Genomic DNA, 23180 nt, shown 5'->3' on the forward strand with positions numbered 1-23180 from the left:
TTGTGTAACATCATGCCATCAACATGAATAACGTCACACCATCCATATCTCTAAGCTGAGAAATGTTCTGATTCATTCACAAAACGCTTAGATTTCCTACTTTGAAATTATCATGTACCTTGACCACAAAATTTCTTTTAGAAATACATCATAGGATGGAATACTCTTCAGCACTAAAAAGACATGAGCTGATTTTATCAAGTCATGAAAAGAAACCTAAGTTACATACTGTGTGATTTCAACGCTATGACATTCTGAGAAAGGAAAAACTATGGAGACAGTTAAAAAAAAAAAATCCGAGGTTGCCTGGGGTAGGAGGAGGGATGACGAGGTGGAGCACAGGAGAGTTTTAGGGCTGTGAAATTACCCTGTATGATACTATAATGGTCAATACATGTCTTTATGCGTTGGTCCAAACCCATAGGATGTAAAGGAGCAAGAATGACTCTCAATACAAAGTATGAATTTGGGGTAATAATATGCGTCCATATGGTTTCATTATTTGTAACAAATGTACCTCCTGTGGGAGGACTGCTGATAGTGGGGAAGGCTGTGTGTAAGGGAGGAGGGGACTACGTTGAACTATCCGCTCCTTCTTCTTAATTTTGTCGTGAAACTAAAACTTTTCTCACACACACACACACACACACACACACACACACACACACACGTTGCCATACATTAAGAAAATATCGACAAGAAGAACAGCACGCAAAGCTGAAATAGACGTGGCAAGTTTATTGAACTTCCCCTCTGCGTACCAACGTCCAGGTCACACCAAATGAAAGCTGCAATGAAGCATTCATTCCCTGTTAAAAAAAAACAGTCACATAGTGGCTGCTGTCAGCCAGTGCGAAGCAACACTAAATCCACTGACTGAACTCAAGACACTGACAAAAAAACTGTTGAAATAGAAAAAGGGTAAGAAAAAAATCAATTCAACCAAAATAAATGTCTCTAATCAAATAGGAAGTTTTGCTTTCAGCAAAGCACTTCCAGGAATATGAACAATGATTGGCTCCATCACTCATGTCATCGGTCTGTCAACCCAACACACTCACCTTGGGCCATACAGAAAACCTGCTTCTTAGAAGGGAGATGAACTGTCGTCATTACATGGGAAGTAACTTGCGCAATGTTACACAAAAGTTGGGAGAAAAAAAACACAGAATTTCAGTGAGGAATGTGTAGTCACTAAAAATTACTTCCTTTTGAAGATTTTTCTTTGCTAGAGAGATTGTTCTTTTATATTTGGTGTTTTATTTGATTGTTTGGTTCAAAGAGACTTGTTTTCTTCTCTCTGCATGCCTTCTGTTGGAGTGTCACATACCAACAAGGGAACAGACCATCAATGTCCAGTGTAAGTGTCTGTTTATTTTGACTGATGACTGTAACGCCACATTTTTCTTCTTTTTGTTAATCCTTGCCAGAAAGATCTTTTCCTGAACTTTTACTTTCAAGTTACTCTCTCTATATACAGTGTTTGCCTCTTGTAAGCATCATATAACCGATTCATGTTATTTTTCTATTTTATTTATACTACTTGACCTAACCAGAGAATTTCACCTTTCATTTAGAATATAATTTCATGATAACTTAAAATTCATTTTTCCTGGTTTTCCTTTTTTGATTGGTTGATTACCTTTGACTTTATGCTCTCACTTGATAGCTGCTCATCTCCCAGCACTTCAGGTATGCTACTCTGCTGTCTTTTCATTTCTGTTGTTTTTCTTAAGACGGGACCATCAGTCTCGTATTTGCTCTTTGGAAAATATTTCTTTGCATATGCTGATTTTAAGATATTTCCTTGTCTGTTTGGCACCAGATTTATTGCAATGTGCCAGTGTGAGGTTTCCGTTGTATTATCCTGACTGGCTGATGGAATTTCATGAATCGCGACCTCGATGTCCGTGGTCATTACCGGAAAGTTCTTAGCAATGTTTTCAGATATTGTCCACTCTCTTTCCTTCAAAGCTCCCAAGATACACATCATTTCCGTGTGTTTTTTCCCCTTGATTCAGTTGGAATATTTTTTACTAAACTAACTTCCAGTCCAAACACCTAGATAGAGTTAATTATAGCAGATACTGCATTTTTCAATTCTTAAACTTCCATTTGGTTTGTTGTTATGGATTACAGTTTTCTGGTAAAATTATTATTTCACTTATTTTCTTAAATTGTATAAATCATAATTAATTACTAGAGTCCCTGAGTGCTAACTGCGATGTCTGGATGTCTCTTCTTTTTCTCATCCCTGTCTCCTGGGTTGGGGTCATGGGGCGTTGTTTCCGGACACCCCAGGAAAGCTTTGATTGAATGGCAGACATAGCCGAGAAGCCAACCTAGAAGTTCTGAATACTGTTTTCCTTTTCCTCTGACATTAGAGTGATGGCCTTGACCCGTTCAGTCATCTGAATGATTCCCAGCTACATTTCCAGCCTGTTTCCCAGGGCTCACTCCTTATGCCACAATCCAGAAAATATATTTACGAGTAGATCTCCTCCTTAAAAAAATAGGTCTTGGACACCATCTTTGTCCACTTAGCCTGAAAATTCCAGTTCTTCTGAGCTCTGTAGACCTGTAACAGCAAATTTTTGTTTGGGCTTTTTTCTTCTAACTCCAGGAAAGCGAGGCTTAGGCAAATACATCAAGGACCACACCCAGCAGATGCCAGGCTGGTTACCCTGTAATTCTCTTTTCCTTGAGATCTTGGACCCTCAAGTCTTCACTGTTTTTATATCCCAATTCAGGGGCCCCCACATCCCATGCCTCTCAAAACCATATTATCTTAGTCACTGATATCTGTCTGCCAGGATGCCCTAAACTGAGAATCATAAAATGGACCCAGGGGAAAGTGATTTATGAAAGAGGAGATTCATCTTTTTTTTTTTTATTTATTTTTTTTAAAGATTTTATTTATTTATTTGACAGAGAGAGATCACAAGTAGACAGAGAGGCAGGCAGAGAGAGAGAGAGGGAAGCAGGATCCCCGCTGAGCAGAGAGCCCAATGTGGGGCTCAATCCCAGGACCCTGAGATCACGACCTGTTCCGAAGGCAGCGGCTTAACCCACTGAGCCACCCAGGCGCCCAATAGGAGATTCATCTTAATGCATATTGGTTCTTCTCTGATTTCTATCTTCTAAAATCCTGGTTGCCTTGTATCATTCTCTTAAGCCTTGAGAGACTTGCCGATTCTTTCTGTTTTCAGTTTTCCTAACTATTCTCAGCAGAGATTATGTCTGGTGTTTCTGGAGGAAGGGGACTCTGGTGCTCATTTTCTACCTGGCTTATTTCTTTCTTTCTTTTTTTTTTTTTTTTTTTTTTAATTTCTCCTGTACTGCATTCTCTGGACTATGTGAATATATGAAGGGAAGTCTGTTCTTACAGCAAGTATAAACAGTTACTTGTTTTATCTTAGGTTACATTCACTGTTCTGGGGAGGGGCCTGGCTGGCTCCCCTGGAAGCAACTCTCGATCTTGAGGTCGTGAGTTTGAGCCCCATGTTGGGTGTAGAGATTACATAAGAACAGAATCCTTAAAAAGAATCACTGCCTTGGGTAAGACAATGAATAGAAAAAGACAAGTATCATTTTGTCACAAAGTTTATATAACCACAAAGAAGAGAGAAGTATAACCACTGATTTTTCTTACACACTAATATATATTGGTTCTTGAGTTACTTGTAAAATAAGTAGACGATGATGCTTTTTTCTTCCTATTTTTTTCTTTTTTTATTGAAGTATGTTTGACACGCAATGCTGTATTAGTTTCAGGGTACAACATAGTGATTCAACAACTCTGTACGTTATGCGATGCTCACCATGGTAAGTGTAGACACCACCTGTCACCGGTCAGTGCTATTACAACATTGCTGACTATATCCCCTATGCTGTTCCTGTCATCTCTGTGGCTTATCTATTCCACAACTGGAGGTTTGTGCCTCTTAATCTCTTCTTCCTCTACTTCACCCACCCGGAGCCCCCTCCCTGCTGGCAACCACCCATGCGTTCTCTGGATTTATGAGACTGTTCCTGGTTCTGTGTTTATTTGTTATTTTATCATTATTATATTTAGGTCCACACACAAATGACATCAGATGGTATTTGTCTTTCTCTGACTTACTTCACTTAGAATAATACAATCTGGGTCCATCCGTTCTATCCATATTGTTGCCGATGGCAAGATTCCATTCTTATAAATGGCTGAAGAACGTTCATGTGTGTGTGTGTGTGTGGTGTGTACACACCACATCTTCTTTTTGGCATTTATCAACTCTGCAAGGGGGTGGAGTCAACGTCCTTCTGATCTACATTCCCTATGTCCACTCTCGACTCACATGCTATACCCCCGGACCTCGAGATTCATGACATTATCCAGTGCCACCCCACTGCTAATCTGGGCCATTTTCCTGCAACCCTCTGGGTGATTGCCATCTTTGCCGTGGTGCCATCTTCAATGTGGCGCCATCTTCACCCGTGGTGCCATCTTCACCCGTGGCTGTTAGGAGTGTCCACATGGACAGTTCTGCTAAACGAGTCATAGTCCCTTGATCCTTTCAAGTGCAGGGGCCCTTCCTTCCTCTCCATTTAAAGTGAGGTGCTGGTCACTTTGCTACACTTTATAATAAAAATCCTAGGCTCTTAACCACTCTCTCTGACCACCAGTGTCTTTGAACTATTATGGGCTTGCACTCCCCTGAAACCCAGTCTTCAAATTCCAGGGGCCTCTATTTATTTCACTGCATTTTACACGCCCTGGACAGTGTGGCTGATACTCTGGTACACGCTCCCAGCAGTCCCTCCATGGTGCTCTCTATAACCTTACCCTCTGTTCCATTCATCAGACAGAACCCACTTAGGACCAACCAACCATCTGTTCCATCTTCCTCTAACCTGGTGAAGAGTTTGCTGATTTATACCAATATATACCATGGTCTCCAGAGTCCTGCTCAACCCTCAACTCACACTTTCTCCCTGGCCCACACTCAACGTACTTCTCCTTCCTATCCCACTAGCTGTTGTCTCAAACCATCATCATCTTTCCCAAGCTCCTTCCCACTCCTATTTCCCTTCTCTCCACAGATAACTTTATTTGTAAACATCAGAGAAAGAACATTTAGGCAATTGAGTCTGAACTGCTCCCCTCTCTGAATCTCCCAAATCCCTCCTCATTCCACCAGCCACCTGGTCACTGGAGGTTGGGAGAGGTAGTTCTTTCTCTTGCTTTAGCCTCTTTGCCATCCCATTCATCAGCAGGTCCTACTAATCACACCACTTCTTCTCTCTGTTTCTACTTTCTTAGTTTGAGTGCTGACTGTCCCATGCCAGCATCATGGAAGCAGCCTCATAACTGCCTCTTGGTCCTGGAATCCCTTCCTTTCCAGGCTTTGGGCTTAATTCTAAGTTGTTAGAAACTGAACTATCATGTAGAAGATGTTCACACCTTGAAAAACTTTGTTGCTAAGTTTACTACTTTAGAAATACCTCTCTTGCATATGTTTGAACTTCTCGTCGTTCTGCACTAGCTGTTACTTTATTTCTATCTATGCCAGTCTGTCACTTCAAGTAAAACTGAACAAGCAGGTGCACTGCTATACTTAACACAAAGTTCGTTCAGTCAAAGGTCAGACTAGCATGGTTTGTATTTCTCTTTAGCATTTAAACCAACTACTTTTTAGCTGGTTGATTTATGAAAATAACTGTGAAATGACACTCACAATTATTTTTTAACTCCCAATTATTTTTAAATAATTATTTTAAGTTTCTTTAATGTTTTTGAAAATACTTGAAAAATTTTAAAAGTATTTTATGCTAAATTTTTAATCTTAAAATTATTGTACTGTTATTTAAAACAAAGGAAAATAATTCCCTTCTTGTTCTTTTTTCATGTTTCTGGGGTGATTTTCATTTTCTGGCACTGACAAATGTGTTTTTGGAAACAAAGAGCAAATGATATTATTACCCTTTGCAACTGCTTATCTGTTTAAAACAAAATTAAAAAAAATATATTAGTACCTGGAACTAAAATAGATGCTTGTTTTGATAAGAAAACAAAACAAAACTTCAGCAGTCATCCTAACACATACATTTTAATCACTTTCTTTAAAACAGCTTCATTATTTTCCCAAATTTTTTTTAGAGGACATCATTTTTTTAATTATTTTTATTAACGTAAAATGTGTTATTTGCCCCAGGGGTACAGGTCTGTGAATCATCAGGCTTACGCATTTCACAGCGCTCACCATAGCACATACCCCCCCAATGTCCATCACCCAACCACCCTCTCCATAACCCCCACCCCCAGCAACCCTCAGTGTGTTTTGTGAGATTAAGAGTCTCTTATGGGGGGCACCTGGGTGGCTCAGTGGGTTAAAGCCTCTGCTTTCGGCTCAGGTCATGATCCCAGGGTCCTGGGATCGAGCCCTGCATAGGGCTCTCTGCTCAGCGGGGAGCCTGCTTCCTCCTCTCTCTCTGCCTGCCTCTCTGCCTACTTGTGATCTCTGTCTGTCAAATAAATAAATAAAATCTTAAAAAAAAAAAAAGAGTCTCTTATGGTTTTTCTCCCTCCCAATCCCATCTTGTTTCATTTTTTCCTTCCCTACCCCCAAGTCCCCCGCCCTGCCTCTCAAATTCCTCATATCAGAGAGATACAATATTTTGATTTAAACATAAAAATAAAGTTATTCTAATGAAACACTAAATAACTTGCTTTGTTAGAAAACTACAATAAAATTTTCTTTTGGGGGGGAGGAGTCAAGATGGCGGAGAAGTAGCAGCTGAGACTACTTCAGGTAGCGGGAGATCAGCTAGATAGCTTATCTAAAGATTGCAAACACCTACAAATCCAACGGGAGATCGAAGAGAAGAACAGCAACTCTAGAAACAGAAAATCAACCACTTTCTGAAAGGTAGGACGGGCGGAGAAGTGAATCCAAAGCGACGGGAAGATAGACCGCGGGGGGAGGGGCCGGCTCCCAGCAAGCGGCGGAGCCACGGAGCACAAAATCGGGACTTTTAAAAGTCTGTTCCGCTGAGGGACATCGCTCCAGAGGCTTAACCGGGGTGAAGCCCGCGCGGGGTCAGCGTGGCCTCAGGTCCCGCAGGGTCACAGAAGGATCGGGGGTGTCTGAGTGTCGCAGAGCTTACAGGTATTAGAACGGGGAAGCCGGCTACAGAGACAGAGCCGAGGAGTGACTCTCAGCTCGGGGTTACCTTGAACCGGTCGCAGGCTCGGTCAGCTCGGAGCGCGGCCGGAGGCAGGGTGACGGGAGTAAATCAGCGCTGTTCTCTGAGGGCACACTGAGGAGTGGGGCCCCGGGCTCTCGGCTCCTCCGGGCCGGACACCGGGAGGCCGCCGTCTTCATTCCCGCCCTCTGGACTCTACGGAAAGCGCTCAGGGAACAAAAGCTCCCGAAAGCAAAACCGAGCGGATTACTCAGCCCGGCCCCTGGTAAGGGCGGTGCAACTCCGCCCGGGGCAAAGACGCTTGAGAATCACTACAACAGGCCCCTCCCCCAGAAGATCAACAAGAAACCCAGCCAGGACCAAGTTCACCTACCAAGGAGTGCAGTTTCAATACCAAGGAGAGCGGCGGAATTCCAAAGGAGGAGAAAGCAAAGCACGGAACTCATGGCTTTCTCCCCATGATTTTAGCCTTGCAGTTAATTTAATTTTTTTTCTTTTTCAATTTATTTTTCTTCTTCTGCTAATTTTTTTTAACTTTTACCCTTTTCTTTTTTAATGTTTTTTAACTAGTTTATCTAATATATATATATATATATTTTTTCCTTTTTATATTTTTTTCTTTATTGGTTTTCTTTTTTTAATTGTTTCTTTCTTTTTTTTTCTTTTTTTTTTTTTCCTTCTTTCTGAACCTCTTTTTATCCCCTTTCTCCCCCCTCACGATTTGGGATCTCTTCTGATTTGGCTAAAGCATATTTTCCTGGGGTTGTTGCCACCCTTTTAGTATTTTAATTGCTCCTTCATCTACTCTTATCTGGACAAAATGACAATGCGGAAAAATTCACCACAAAAAAAAAGAACAAGAGGCAGTACCAAAGGCTAGGGACCTAATCAATACAGACATTGGTAATATGTCAGATCTAGAGTTCAGAATGACGATTCTCAGGGTTCTAGCCGGGCTCGAAAAAGGCATGGAAGATATTAGAGAAACCCTCTCGGAGATATAAAAGCCCTTTCTGGAGAAATAAAAGAACTAAAATCTAACCAAGTTGAAATAAAAAAAGCTATTAATGAGGTGCAATCAAAAATGGAGGCTCTGACTGCTAGAATAAATGAGGCAGAAGAAAGAATTAGCGATATAGAAGACCAAATGACAGAGAATAAAGAAGCTGAGCAAAAGAGGGACAAACAGCTACTGGACCACGAGGGGAGAATTCGAGAGATAAGTGATACCATAAGATGAAACAATATTAGAATAATTGGGATTCCAGAAGAAGAAGAAAGGGAAAGGGGAGCAGAAGGTATATTGGAGAGAATTATTGGAGAATTTCCCCAATATGGCAAAGGGAACAAGCATCAAAATCCAGGAGGTTCAGAGAACCCCCCTCAAAATCAATAAGAATAGGTCCACACCCCGTCACCTAATAGTAAAATTTACAAGTCTTAGTGACAAAGAGAAGATCCTGAAAGCAGCCCGGGAAAAGAAGTCTGTAACGTACAATGGTAAAAATATTAGATTGGCAGCAGACTTATCCACAGAGACCTGGCAAGCCAGAAAGAGCTGGCATGATATATTCAGAGTACTAAACGAGAAAAACATGCAGCCAAGAATACTATATCCAGCTAGGCTATCATTGAAAATAGAAGGAGAGATTAAAAGCTTCCAGGACAAACAAAAACTGAAAGAATTTGTAAATACCAAACCAGCTCTACAGGAAATATTGAAAGGGGTCCTCTAAGCAAAGAGAGACCCTAAAAGTAGTAGATCAGAAAGGAACAGAGACAATATACAATAACAGTCACCTTACAGGCAATACAATGGCACTAAATTCATATCTCTCAATACTTACCCTGATGTTAATGGGCTAAATGCCCCAATCAAAAGACACAGGGTATCAGAATGGATAAAAAAACAAAACCCATCTATATGTTGCCTACAAGAAACTCATCTTAAACCTGAAGACACCTCCAGATTTAAAGTGAGGGGGTGGAAAAGAATTTACCATGCTAATGGACATCAGAAAAAAGCAGGAGTGGCAATCCTTATATCAGATCAATTAGATTTTAAGCCAAAGACTATAATAAGAGATGAGGAAGGACACTATATCATACTCAAAGGAACTGTCCAACAAGAAGATCTAACACTTTTAAATATCTATGCCCCTAACGTGGGAGCAGCCAACTATATAAACCAATTAATAACAAAATCAAAGAAACACATCGACAATAATACAATAATAGTAGGGGACTTTAACACTCCCCTCACTGAAATGGACAGATCATCCAAGCAAAAGATCAACAAGGAAATAAAGGCCTTAAATGACACACTGGACCAGATGGACATCACAGATATATTCAGAACATTTCATCCCAAAGCAACAGAATACACATTCTTCTCTAGTGCACATGGAACATTCTCCAGAATAGATCATATTCTTGGTCCTAAATCAGGTCTCAACTGTTATCAAAAGATTGGAATCATTCCCTGCATATTTTCAGACCACAATGCTCTGAAGCTAGAACTCAATCACAAGAGGAAATTTGGAAAGAACCCAAATACATGGAGACTAAACAGCATCCTTCTAAAGAATGAATGGGTCAACCAGGAAATTAAAGAAGAGTTGAAAAAATTCATGGAAACAAATGATAATGAAAACACAAGGGTTCAAAATCTGTGGGACACAACAAAGGCAGTCCTGAGAGGAAAATATATAGCGGTACAAGCATTTCTCAAGAAACAAGAAAGGTCTCAGGTACACAACCTAACCCTACACCTAAAAGAGCCAGAGAAAGAACAAGAAAGAAACCCTAAACCCAGCAGGAGAAGAGAAATCATAAAAATCAGAGCAGAAATCAATGAAATAGAAACCAAAAAAACAATAGAACAAATCAACAAAACTAGGAGCTGGTTCTTTGAAACAATTAATAAGATCGATAAACCCCTGGCCAGACTTATCAAAAAGAAAAGAGAAAGGACCCAAATAAATAAAATCATGAATGAAAGAGGAGATATCACAATGAACACCAAAGAAATACAGACAATTATAAGAACATACTATGAGCAACTCTACACCAACAAATTTGACAATCTGGAAGAAATGGATGCATTCCTAGAGACATATAAACTACCACAACTGAACCAGGAAGAAATAGAAAGCCTGAACAGACCCATAACCAGTAAGGAGATTGAAACAGTCATCAAAAATCTCCAAACAAACAAAAGCCCAGGGCCAGATGGTTTCCCGGGGGAATTTTACCAAACATTTAAAGAAGAACTAATTCCTATTCTCCTGAAACTGTTCCAAAAAATAGAAATGGAAGGAAAACTTCCAAACTCATTTTATGAGGCCAGCATCACCTTGATCCCAAAACCAGACAAGGATCCCATCAAAAAAGAGAACTATAGACCAATATCCTTGATGAACACAGATGCAAAAATTCTCGCCAAAATAGTAGCCAATAGGATTCAACAGTACATTAAAAGGATTATTCAACACGACCAAGTGGGATTTATTCCAGGGCTGCAAGGTTGGTTCAACATCCGCAAATCAATCAATGTGATACAACACATTAATAAAAGAAAGAACAAGAACCATATGATACTCTCCATAGATGCTGAAAAAGCATTTGACAAAGTACAGCATCCCTTCCTGATCAAAACTCTTCAAAGTGTAGGGATAGAGGGCACATACCTCAATATTATCAAAGCCATCTATGAAAAACCCACTGCAAATACCATTCTCAATGGAGAAAAACTGAAAGCTTTTCCGCTAAGGTCGGGAACACGGCAGGGATGTCCGTTATCACCACTGCTATTCAACATAGTACTAGAAGTCCTAGCCTCAGCAATCAGACAACAAAAGGAAATTAAAGGCATCCAAATCGGCAAAGAAGAAGTCAAACTATCACTCTTCGCAGATGATATGATACTATATGTGGAAAACCCAAAAGACTCCACTCCAAAACTGCTAGAACTTGTACAGGAATTCAGTAAAGTGTCAGGATATAAAATCAATGCACAGAAATCAGTTGCATTTCTCTACACCAACAACAAGACAGAAGAAAGAGAAATTAAGGAGTCAATCCCATTTACAATTGCACCCAAAACTATAAGATACCTAGGAATCAACCTAACCAAAGAGACTAAGAATCTATACACAGAAAACTATAAAGTACTCATGAAAGAAATGGAGGACGACACAAAGAAATGGAAAAATGTTCCATGCTCCTGGATTGGAAGAATAAATATTGTGAAAATGTCTATGCTACCTAAAGCAATCTACACATTTAATGCAATTCCTATCAAAGTACCATCCATTTTTTTCAAAGAAATGGAACAAATAATCCTAAAATTTATATGGAACCAGAAAAGACCTCAAATAGCCAAAGCAATATTGAAAAAGAAAGCCAAAGTTGGTGGCATCACAATTCCGGACTTCAAGCTCTATTACAAAGCTGTCATCATCAAGACAGCATGGTACTGGCACAAAAACAGACACATAGATCAATGGAACAGAATAGAGAGCCCAGAAATAGACCCTCAACTCTATGGTCAACTAATCTTCGACAAAGCAGGAAAGAATATCCAATGGAAAAAAGACAGCCTCTTCAACAAATGGTGTTGGGAAAATTGGACAGCCACATGCAGAAAAATGAAATTGGATCATTTCCTTACACCACACACGAAAATAGACTCAAAATGGATGAAGGATCTCAATGTGAGAAAGGAATCCATCAAAATCCTTGAGGAGAACACAGGCAGCAACCTCTTCGACCTCAGCCGCAGCAACATCTTCCTAGGAACATCGCCAAAGGCAAGGGAAGCAAGGGCAAAAATGAACTATTGGGATTTTATCAAGATCAAAAGCTTTTGCACAGCAAAGGAAACAGTTAACAAAACCAAAAGACAACTGACAGAATGGGAGAAGATATTTGCAAATGACATATCGGATAAAGGGCTAGTGTCCAAAATCTATAAAGAACTTAGCAAACTCAACACCCAAAGAACAAATAATCCAATCAAGAAATGGGCAGAGGACATGAACAGACATTTCTGCAAAGAAGACATCCAGATGGCCAACAGACACATGAAAAAGTGCTCCACATCACTCGGCATCAGGGAAATACAAATCAAAACCACAATGAGATATCACCTCACACCAGTCAGAATGGCTAAAATTAACAAGTCAGGAAATGACAGATGCTGGCGAGGATGCGGAGAAAGGGGAACCCTCCTACATTGTTGGTGGGAATGCAAGCTGGTGCAACCACTCTGGAAAACAGCATGGAGGTTCCTCAAAATGTTGAAAATAGAACTACCCTATGACCCAGCAATTGCACTGCTGGGTATTTACCCTAAAGATACAAACGTAGTGATCCGAAGGGGCACGTGCACCCGAATGTTTATAGCAGCAATGCCTACAATAGCCAAACTATGGAAAGAACCTAGATGTCCATCAAGAGATGAATGGATAAAGAAGATGTGGTATATATACACAATGGAATACTATGCAGCCATCAAAAGAAATGAAATCTTGCCTTTGCAACGACGTGGATGGAACTAGAGGGTATCATGCTTAGCGAAATAAGTCAATCGGAGAAAGACAACTATCATATGATCTCCCTGATATGAGGGAGAGGAGATGCAACATGGTGGGTTAAGGGGGTAGGAGAAGAGTAAATGAAACAAGATGGGATTGGGAGGGATACAAACCATAAGTGACTCTTAATCTCACAAAACAAACTGAGGGTTAATGGGGGGAGGGGGGTTGGGGGGGTGGGATTATGGACATTGGGGAGGGTATGTGCTATGGTGAGTGATGTGAAGTGTGTAAACCTGGCGATTCACAGACCTGTACCCCTGGGGATAAAAATATATTATATGTTTATAAAAAATAAAATTAAAAAAAAATTTTTCTTTTGGAAAAAAAAGCCATCATATTGGAGATTCCCAGCTTTCTCTTGTCCTCTGTCTCTACATTGGAATTCCCAACCTGTCCCACATATAAGGTGTTCCTTATTCCCCAACCATATTGACCTTTGTATCCATTCTCCAAAATACTGGCATTTCTCATCCTCCAGGTTTTTGGCAAATACTGAAATCACTGTCTAGGATGCCCATTCTTCTTGGACAGCAACTAAGAGTTCTTAAATATTTGAGGGTTCTTGCTAGGTATTTCTTAACTCTTTTAGAGAATGTAAGAATTTTTTCTCTATCCCCTTGTAGAATTCTGTATATACCTCATTTAAGACAGATACATAAAAGCACCTACTTCAACATCTATGTCCTACTGAATTCTGAACTTCCTTGAGGGGAAGCTTACATCCTGATCTTTTTATCCCAGACTCTGGCATATAACATGCATATTTTTTGGAGTAAATATATAAATGAAAATATAAATTAACCCTTATTAAAATTTACTATATACACACATTAAAATTTTATAGGAATATTTCCAAATGATAATTTAAATTTTTATTGTATCTTAGCATACCAAGAACTTGGTACCTGGGGTCCTGTTTTAGCTCTGCCATTAATTCACCCTTAATTTAAACTAAATTATTTTACCTCTATGTCATCTTCATCTTCTTTTTTTTTTTTTTTTTTTTTGTTATGTCATGTTAGTCAACATACAGTACATCATTAGTTTTGACTCTGTGGTCCATGATCCAGTGTTGTGTATGACACCCAGTGCTCCACCCAACGTGTGCCCTCCTTAGCACCCACTACTTGGCTCACTCATCTCCTCATCCCCTCCCCTCTAAGACCTTCCTCATCTGTTAAATAATTGTATTAAATTATATTAAAGGAATTGTTGAAATCTAAAATTCTTTTGTTTTTTTATACATTTCAGAGAAGGTAGAGCTGACTTGCATTTAGTGGTTTGATGTGTCTCCTGCAGTCAGTGCCCCTGCTGAATAGAAATAGACAGTATTTTGGGGAGCCTGGGTGGCTCAGTGGGTTAAGCCTCTGCCTTCAGCTCAGGTCATGATCCCAGGGGCCTGGGATCGAGCCCTGCATCAGGCTCTCTGCTCACGGGAAGTCTGCTTCCTCCTCTCTCTCTCTGCCTGCCTCTCTGCCTACTTGTGATCTCTGTCCGTCAAATAAATAAATAAAATCTTTAAAAAAAAGAAAGAAATAGACAGTATTTATGACAATAATTCCCAGTATATTAAATGATTTTGTCAACCTGAAATAAATGACTTTTGATTATATATCTGTTCCTTTCTAACAAACACAGCACATTACATTGAGAAAAATCTCAACTCTTTCAAATGAAAATGGGTCAGGGTTTTTTCTTTCTTTCTTTCTGTCTTTCTTCTTTCTTTCATTTTTTGGGAGGTCAGTGTTCTTTAAGCCATAATTGCACCCATATGACACAATGACTTTATGATGTTTTGGTAGCTGTAAATATTATAATTTATAGAAGAGTGAACTGTTCTCTTTGGTCCTTGTTGAAAGATTCAAGAGTTCTGTCCCTACATACATGAAATGGGTCTGCTTGAAAGGATGGCTAAACCAACCACAATAATGTCCACTCAACGCAATGCCTCTGTGAATACCTGTGTTCCTACATATGTAAATTTGTCCTTGGTTCTGCTAAGTAGAACTCCCCTGGATGAGTGTGCTACTGGTATATTTGTCCATTCACCAGCTGAAGGGCATTTCCATGGCTTACGGGCATTTGGCAGTTAGGAATGGAGTTGGTGTATACATTCATGTAGGGTAAATTTCATATTCCTAGGGTAAATACCTAGGAGTAGGATTCCTGGATGTTATGATAAATGTATATTAAGTTCATAAGAACTGCTTGCCTGTTTTCTTTAGAGGATATGCCATTACACTCCCATCTATATTCTCAGAAATTATGTAGAATATAACTACTCTTTGTGATATTCTCAAAAAGATGAAACTGTAGTGATGGAGAACAGACCAGCTGTCCAGTGTTCAGGGTGGGAGGTGTGGCTACAAAGGAATGGAAGTTTGTGGGTGATGGAATCACTCCGTATTCTGATTCTGGTGCTGGTTCCACATCTACCCATGTGTTGATACTTGTAGATTTGTGCACCAACAACTCCTATTTTACTGTATACCAATTTACAAAAGATAATAATTTGTTCAAACCTGGATATAAAAAACACCCAACAGTAAGCACGCTACAAAGCTGTCAAAGCATGAAATTAGTAAGACAGAAGCCCTGGAAAAGTTTTACCTCATTCTTCTGGTGGATGTCTAAAAGGTAAATGGTGTGCTAAACCTTTAACATAAGCATTTTTATGGTAAATGGGCAGTTGAAAAACATATTCTCCTTCTAAGCTACACACTGGCCTAGAATTCACTGATCTTGAAGTTTTTATAGTTCCTTACTGTCCATAAATTTCATAAGTTCTGCAGGAAGTGTACAAAATGCAGTTATTTAAAATAAATATTTCACTTGGCCATCTGTCTTAATTGGGTAGTGCTGGAGTTCTAAGGAGAAGTTTAATTAATTAATTTAGAAGAAGACAGCATATCTGATCTGTTAGGCACCTGGACAGACCATCCCTCTCAGGGATGAAAGAAAATACCTTTAATAAGATTAAAAGATGCCCTGATATGATCCCTTGGTAAAGGTTGGCAGACACAGAGATGTCACAGCCAGGGTCAGAAGTCAAGTTATTCACTAAAAAAAAACAAGGCAGACAGGATTTAAACACTGGTCATAATTGTGATCTTGGGTTCTTCAGATACAGTACTGACCAAGTACTGACCCAGCCCTGAGAGCAAATCAACCTAGGAGGGAGCCCTGATGGGCACTAAAGGTTCTTAATCCAACCTGTACCTAGACAGGCTTCTCTCTCATGAAAGTCACAGGCACCATGTCTACTTACATGATATGCACCAGCATAGAGAGCCTGAACAAGTGGAGAGAAATTGGACTCTGACTTACAAATCAAGCTGACTCAGAAACAAGCCAAGGCTGTGGCTTTATAGAATAAATTACCATATTATGATGTAAAATATGAAACCTGGATGTAATCTGTACTTATGCTGAAGCCATCATGATTTTCTCCGTGGCATCTACATGTAATTGACTCATGCACATGTTTCATTCTGATGTGGCTGACTTTGTTCACTGTGCTGTAAGCCACTCCAGCCAAGCAACACAAAAGAGGATGTGCATTACATCAGTCATCTGCAACCCCTACTTCAAATTCAAGAAGCTGAGTCCAAATCATAAAATCTTTATATATAGAACTGTAGACAAAATATTAGTCCAAAATTTGAAGTACTGAGCCAAAGTATTAAGTCCCAAAGTAATCTTATAGGAGTCTCCTGTTGAGGGCAGCCCAGACTATTTAAAGGTATATGGACTACCAATTCAGACTTGGGAGACATTTTCTTCTAAGTTCTTGGCTGCTAAGCACAGGCATAAACCCTTTGAACATCACAAGAGACAACCAGAAGAGAACTCTAAAGGGAGGGAGAAGAAGGAAAGCTGGTTTGGGACCCAGGACCAAGGAAACACCACAGTACCAGGTTCCTTGCTTGCACAAACAGAAGACCAACCAGATGGGTGTTTCCCAACCAGGCAACAGAAGGCTCCAGATAAGCTCATCTCCCTCTAGGATGTAGATGATATCCCTTTAACAACAACAGACAGCAAGGTAGCTGTTAAGACAAAGAGCTCTAACAATGACAAATGTCTAGCCTTCACTTTCCCCATGAACCTAGGGTTCCCTTTTCTGAGGAAAGATACCAAGACAGATAGAAGTTGCAAGAGAGACTCAGCTACACAAGTGACCTGACTGAGGAAGACATTTTGTCTTGGCTCATGAGAAACTGAGATTTTCCTCCATTCCCAGAAACCTAGGCAGGGGGAGGGGTGTGGGAAAAGAGGAACTGGTTGCAGGATCCCAAATACTCCCCTCCCAGGAACATCCTGGTCCCAATAAGAATGAGTACAAGAGCCAGTGGCACTACATCAACCAAGATGACCAAGACAACACTTTAATTTATCTGAAAATTAACCTGTCATTGGAACCCAAGCCCACAATGTTGGCAAAGACCTGTATGCTGAGCCTACCCAGGGTCATTGGCTGCTATAATGAGGGATTTATATGGTATCAGTGTGTCCTAACATGATAGACAAAATATCCAGGATACAATTATCTCACTAAGAGCTAAGAAATCAAAATTTGAATGAGAAAAGACAACCAACTGACAACACCTGAAATAAAGCAGGTGTTGCAATCATCTGATAAGGGTTTTAAAACAGCCATCATTAAATGCTTCAACAGTCATTTACAAATTATCTGCATGAAGATGATAAATATATCAGTGAAGAAATGGAAGTTATAAAGAAAGAACCAGATGGAAATTATAGGACTAAAAAGTACAACATAAATTAAAATAAAAATTGATAGAAGGCTGATCGTAGAGATGTGTGATGGTATCAGTGAATTTGAGAGCACATGAATAGAATTCCCCCACACTGAACAACAGAAAATATACAGACTGAAAAAAAGTGAACAAAATCTCCAGGTCCTAGGGACAGAAGCAAAAGAGCCAATCTTTGTTTATCACCTGTGTCTCATAATAAGAAGAGAAAGACCATGGAGTGAAGGGTATTTGAAACACATAAACCTACAGTTCTAAGAAACTCAGTGACCCTCAAACAGGATAAATCCTAAACTAAACCATGCCAAGACACATCTAATTAAATGAAAACTAGAGACAAAGAACAACATCTGGAAAAGAGCCAGAGAGAAATACTCATTATTTACTGAAATTTACCCTTTTGAATGTGTATCTCCTGACCACTGGAGGACTAAAGGAAGTGTCACAACCTTTCTCAAGCTTTGAAAATAAAAGAATTGTCAACCATAAATTCTATATCCAGTGAATGTATTCTTCAGAAATCAAGGGAATTTTTTTAAATGTCAGATGAAGAATTTGCTGCTAGTAGACCCAACCTTAGTGACTGGCTACATGAACTTCTTTGAAAAGAAAACAGGAGGAAGCTGAAACATCAAGAGAAAGAAGGAACACAGGACAGAGAAGAAAATATAGGAATACAAATTATACTTTTATTTCATAGTAAGTTCCATAAATCATATTTAATGTTTGGAATAAAAATTATAACACCCTCTGAACTCAAGATAATGATATGTAAAAGTTGGAAAGCTAAAGGGGTCTAAATGGAAGTAAGGTTATATGGCAAAGTGGTAAAAGTTGAAATCATTGCAGTAGGATGAATGATGGCCATGTTAATGTGCATGTCTTAATCCAGGGCACCTGTGCATGTTATTTTATATGGCAATCATTTCCACAAATGTGTCTTAAGTTAAGCATCTCAAGGTGGCGGGGGTGGGGGGGGATGATCCTGGATTACGAAGGTGAGCACTACAGGCCTTCACATGTGTCCTTTAAGAGGGAGTCAGGGAGAGATTTCAGACAGAAGAGAAGAAAGCAGTGTGAACTTGGAGGCAGAGAGGAAAGTGACAGGGCCAGAGGCCAAGAAATGCTAGCAGTTATCAAAAACTGGAAGAATCTAGGAACAGAACTTTCCCCAGATCCTCTGGAGGAGTGTGGTCCTGCTTGTGCCTGGTTTTGGCTGAGTAACATTGACTTTGGATTTTCAGGCTCCAGAATTATAAGAATATAAATTTCTGTTTTAACTCACCAAGTTGCTACAACAGTAATAGAACACTCATAATCTGCAGGCTGTTATACATCACTAATGTCTATTATAATACCTAGAGCAACCATTTTGAGAACTATGGAATCCTTTAAAAAATGTTGCAGTAATTCACAGGAAAGAAGGAAGGAAGGTAGAACGGAAGGAAGGAAGAAAAAAAGGAAGGAAGGAAAGAGAGAGGGAGAGAAAGAAAGAAAGAAACAGCAGAATCAGAACTAGCGAAAACTACCAGAAAACAAATAATTCATGCTGTTCATAAAAAAACACACTTCAAAGTCAAGGACATAGGTAGGTTGAAAGTAGAATGAGAAGAAGTGTACCATGCAAATATTGATAACAAAGAAGCAAGAGTAGCCACATTAATATATGATCAAGATAGCCATGAGAAGAAAAAAAAAATTCTTGGGGTACCTGGGTGCCTCAGTCAGTTGAGTCTGACTCTTAATTTTGGTTCATGTCATGACTGATGTCAGGGTCATGAGATCACACCCTGAGCTGGGCTTTGCACTACTTAAGATTCTGCCCCTCCCCTACCAGTTCATGGTGTTCTCCCTCTAAAATAAAAAAATAATAATAATAATAAATAAATAAAGTAAAATAAAATAAAATAAAAATAATAAATAAAAAAATTCTAGAAACAAAGAGGGACATTATACAATGATAAAATGATTGATCCACCAGGAAGAAACACAAATTCTAAATGTGCAAACAACAAACAGCAGAACCTCAAAATCCACGAAACAAAACTGATAGAGTTGAGAGAAGAAATAACAAATTAACAGTACAGCTGAGGACTTTAACAGCTGTGATTTACCAACTGGAAAAAAAATCAGCAAGTTCATAGAATATCTGAATTATACAATTAACCAACAGGATCTAACTGACATGCAGAACACTTCACCCCCCAGCTGCAGAACACACATGCTTTATAAGCTACTATGGAACATTCACCAACATAGACCACATTCTGGGTCAGATGATGGACTTTAACACATTTAAAGAAACTGAAATATAAACTGAGGGTTTTAGAGGGGAGGGGGATGTGGGGGATGGGTGAGCCTGGTGGTGGGTATTAAGGAGGTAAAGGATTGCATGGAGCACTGGGTGTGGTGCACAAACAATGAATCTTGGACCATTGAAAAAATAAAATTAAATTTAAAAAAAAGAAACAGAAATAATAATATTTTTAATACTAATTTCTAAGCACATGAAACTTAAACAACACATATCCATGATCCAAAGAGAAAGTCTCAAGTGAAACAAAGAACAGAATCAAAATGAGAAAAAAAATTTTTTTTTAAAAAATCTGGGATATAGCTATTAAAATGCCAACAAGACAATTTATAGTACTAAAATAACTGCATTACATAAGGGAAAAGGAATTAAATAATTACCTATGTTCCAACCTCAAGGAACTACAAATAGTAAAGCAAAATAAACCCAAAGGAGCTGGGGAAGAATATGATAAGTGTCAGAAGTCAATAAAATTGCAAATAGAGAAAAAAAAATAGAAAAAAAGAAACAAAAGCTGTTTCTTTAAAAAAAATTGATGTAATTGATGAGCTTCTTAGAAGACTGGAGGGGAAAGAGGGAGAGAGAGAGAGGGAGAGAGAAAAAAGACACACATTACCAATATTAGGCATAAAATCATAGATATTATTACAGAGTCGAGTCATAAAGAAGATTATATAATAAAGAAACATTTTGAATAACTTTGGACTCATAAAGTTGACAGATTATTAAAAATGAAACAATTCTCTGAATACCACAGACTATCAAAATTCAACCAAGATGAAATAGACAATACACATAGTCCTATGACCATTACAGAAATTGATGTTGTCATTAAGAAGATTCCCCAAGGGAAATTTTCAGACCCAGATAGCTTCACTAGAGAATTCTACCAATCTTTTATTGAAGAATCAGTACTATGTTTTTATACACTTCTCTGGAAAATAACAGAGGAAGTAATACTTCTCAACTCACCAAATGAGACCAGTGTTAATCTGATGTTAAAACCAGGGAAAGAGAATGGAAAGAAGGGAGGAAGAAAGGGAAGGGAAAGGGACAGGAAAGAAAGGAAAGCGACAAAGAAGGAAGGAAGAAGGCACAGACCAATATGTCTCATCAACACAGACACACATTTCCTCAAAAAAATACTAGAAAACTTAATCCAATAATGTGCAGCAAGAATTATTCTCCACTATTGGGGTTAATGTAGAGCGTCCATCGGCCAGAATACCTGGCTTGCTAAAATGTAACAAGGAGGCTGCTGGGGGCGATGGAAGGTTTTGGAGAAGGGCTTAGGCCTTTAGAATGCCGAGGCCTGCGTGACCACACTGTCCTAGGAATGCTACGGGAAGTTGTCTTTCCCAAAGCTTTCTTAGCCCACGCAACCATCCTGTGACCTAAGAGATGTATGCATTGTCACTTGGGCTATGTGTACCAGAACTCATGGAACATATAGATCAGCATATTGTGTCTTTCCCGTAAACAGATTCTCCCAGTTCCAGCAAAGCCCCTTGTCACACTTGCATGCTTGAGAAACAGTGATAAGATCTGTGATTATCCTAAGGACCAAAAAAAAGCAGGAGCGAAAAAAGAGCAAGGGTCTTCCTCTCTGAGCACAGACCCCTTGCCTTCTCCTCTCTTTAGAGCAACGTTTGCAGTAATCTTTCCTCCCCTGGTTCAGGGATTGCTGGCCATTCCTGGCCCTCCAGCACAAGGTGGAACTGATTCCAGGCATGCAAGGCTGGTTCAGGATTCAAAAGTCAAGTAATGTAATCCACAATAGGAACTAGGTAACAAGGGACAATTTTATATTCACATCAAATGACACATAAAAAGCATTTGATAAATGGCAGCAAATATTATATTTATGAACTGGAAGTCTCAACTCTCCCCCAACTGTTCGACAGGTATAATGCAAGTCCTACCACAGTCCCACCAAGAACTTTAGATATGTATACAAGGTTATTCCAAAATTTATATAGAATGGTGTAGGCACTAAAATATCTAAAAGGACTAATGCCTAAGAAAAGCAGAATCCTTAAACTTGATACCAAAGGCACAAGTTATGGAAAGTTCATAAATTCGACCACATCAAAATTAAAAATGTTTGCTCTGTAAAGACTTATATGAACAAGATAAAAAGACAAGTAACAGACTGTGGGGAAATACTAGAAAACCACGTATTCTACAAAGGACTGTTATCTAGAATAGACCAAGAAATCAGCCTTCCTGCCTGCCTACCTGCCTTCCATCAGAGAGAGTCAGTGGGGAGGGGAGGGACAGAGGGAGAGGGAGAATCCCATGTAGCCTCCCTGTTGAGCGCAGAGCCTGATGCAGGGCTAGATCTCACAAACACAAGATCATGAAACAAGGTCAAACCAGGAATCTGACATTTAACTGACTGAGCCGTAGGCACCCTAAGAACCTACAAAGAAATCTTTAAAAAATAATGCTAAATAATCCAATCCGAAAATAAGAAAAAGACATACGGACAATTTACCAAGGAGGATGTACAGATGGCAAAAAAAAAAAAAAAAAAAAAAAAAAAAAAAAAGGCAGGGGGGAAGGCAAGAAAAAGACGCTCAACATCATTTAGAAGTTTCTTCTAAGACGAGACATGCAACTCCTGTACAAACCAGCACTATCAGTGCGGGATTCTATCCACGACAAAGGAAACCCACACGCCCACTGAAACCCACACAGAACTGACAGTCAGCCTGGAATCGAAGCAGCATGCTCCGCCGCAGTGACGGTGACCACAGAGGCACGCCGCATCCTGGAAATCGAGTCAGTCATGAAAGGACAGAACTATTCCCCAACAGGTTTTCAATATGCAGGGAATGCTGCTGAGTGGGAAAAAAAAAAAAAAAAAAAAAGACCATCGTAAAGGGTTATACTCTGGGACTCCACGGACATCACACGCCTGTAATGGTACAATTTTATAGGTGGCGTCCAGAGCGGCTCTCACGTCAGGGAGGAGGGGGGAGAGGGAGACAGACGTGATGACGAAAGGCAGCACAAGCGAGATTTGTGAGATGGGGACCGTGTGTCTTGACCGGTGATGGGTGCAAGGACTGAATTTAGAATTTAACACACACACATGAATAAACCAGGAAGGCCTAAGACTGATGAGTTGTATCAGTGTCAATATCCTGGCTGTGATGTTCGGTTATGGATTAAGAAGTGAGCAGGAATCACTTTGTATTAACATCTTAGGTCCCGATATCCATGGAGCAGTCTCCTGCCTTCACGACCATAAATTCGAGCACTCCTTGTTCTCATGTAGCCAATGGGAATAACACCTTC

At 39.6% G+C, this 23180-nt stretch overlaps 1 protein-coding gene across 1 annotated transcript in view; it reads right to left on the reverse strand.

Annotated features, from left to right (window-relative positions):
* LOC111144434 (CUB and Sushi multiple domains 1) overlaps window positions 1–23180 on the reverse strand; it is a 1720260-nt gene that overhangs the window by 454359 nt on the left and 1242721 nt on the right. The window lies entirely within an intron of this gene.

This window comes from Enhydra lutris, unplaced genomic scaffold (genome assembly GCF_002288905.1).
Source record: "Enhydra lutris kenyoni isolate GAN:26980312 unplaced genomic scaffold, ASM228890v2 scaffoldscaffold11, whole genome shotgun sequence".
NCBI classification, from domain to species: domain Eukaryota; kingdom Metazoa; phylum Chordata; class Mammalia; order Carnivora; family Mustelidae; genus Enhydra; species Enhydra lutris.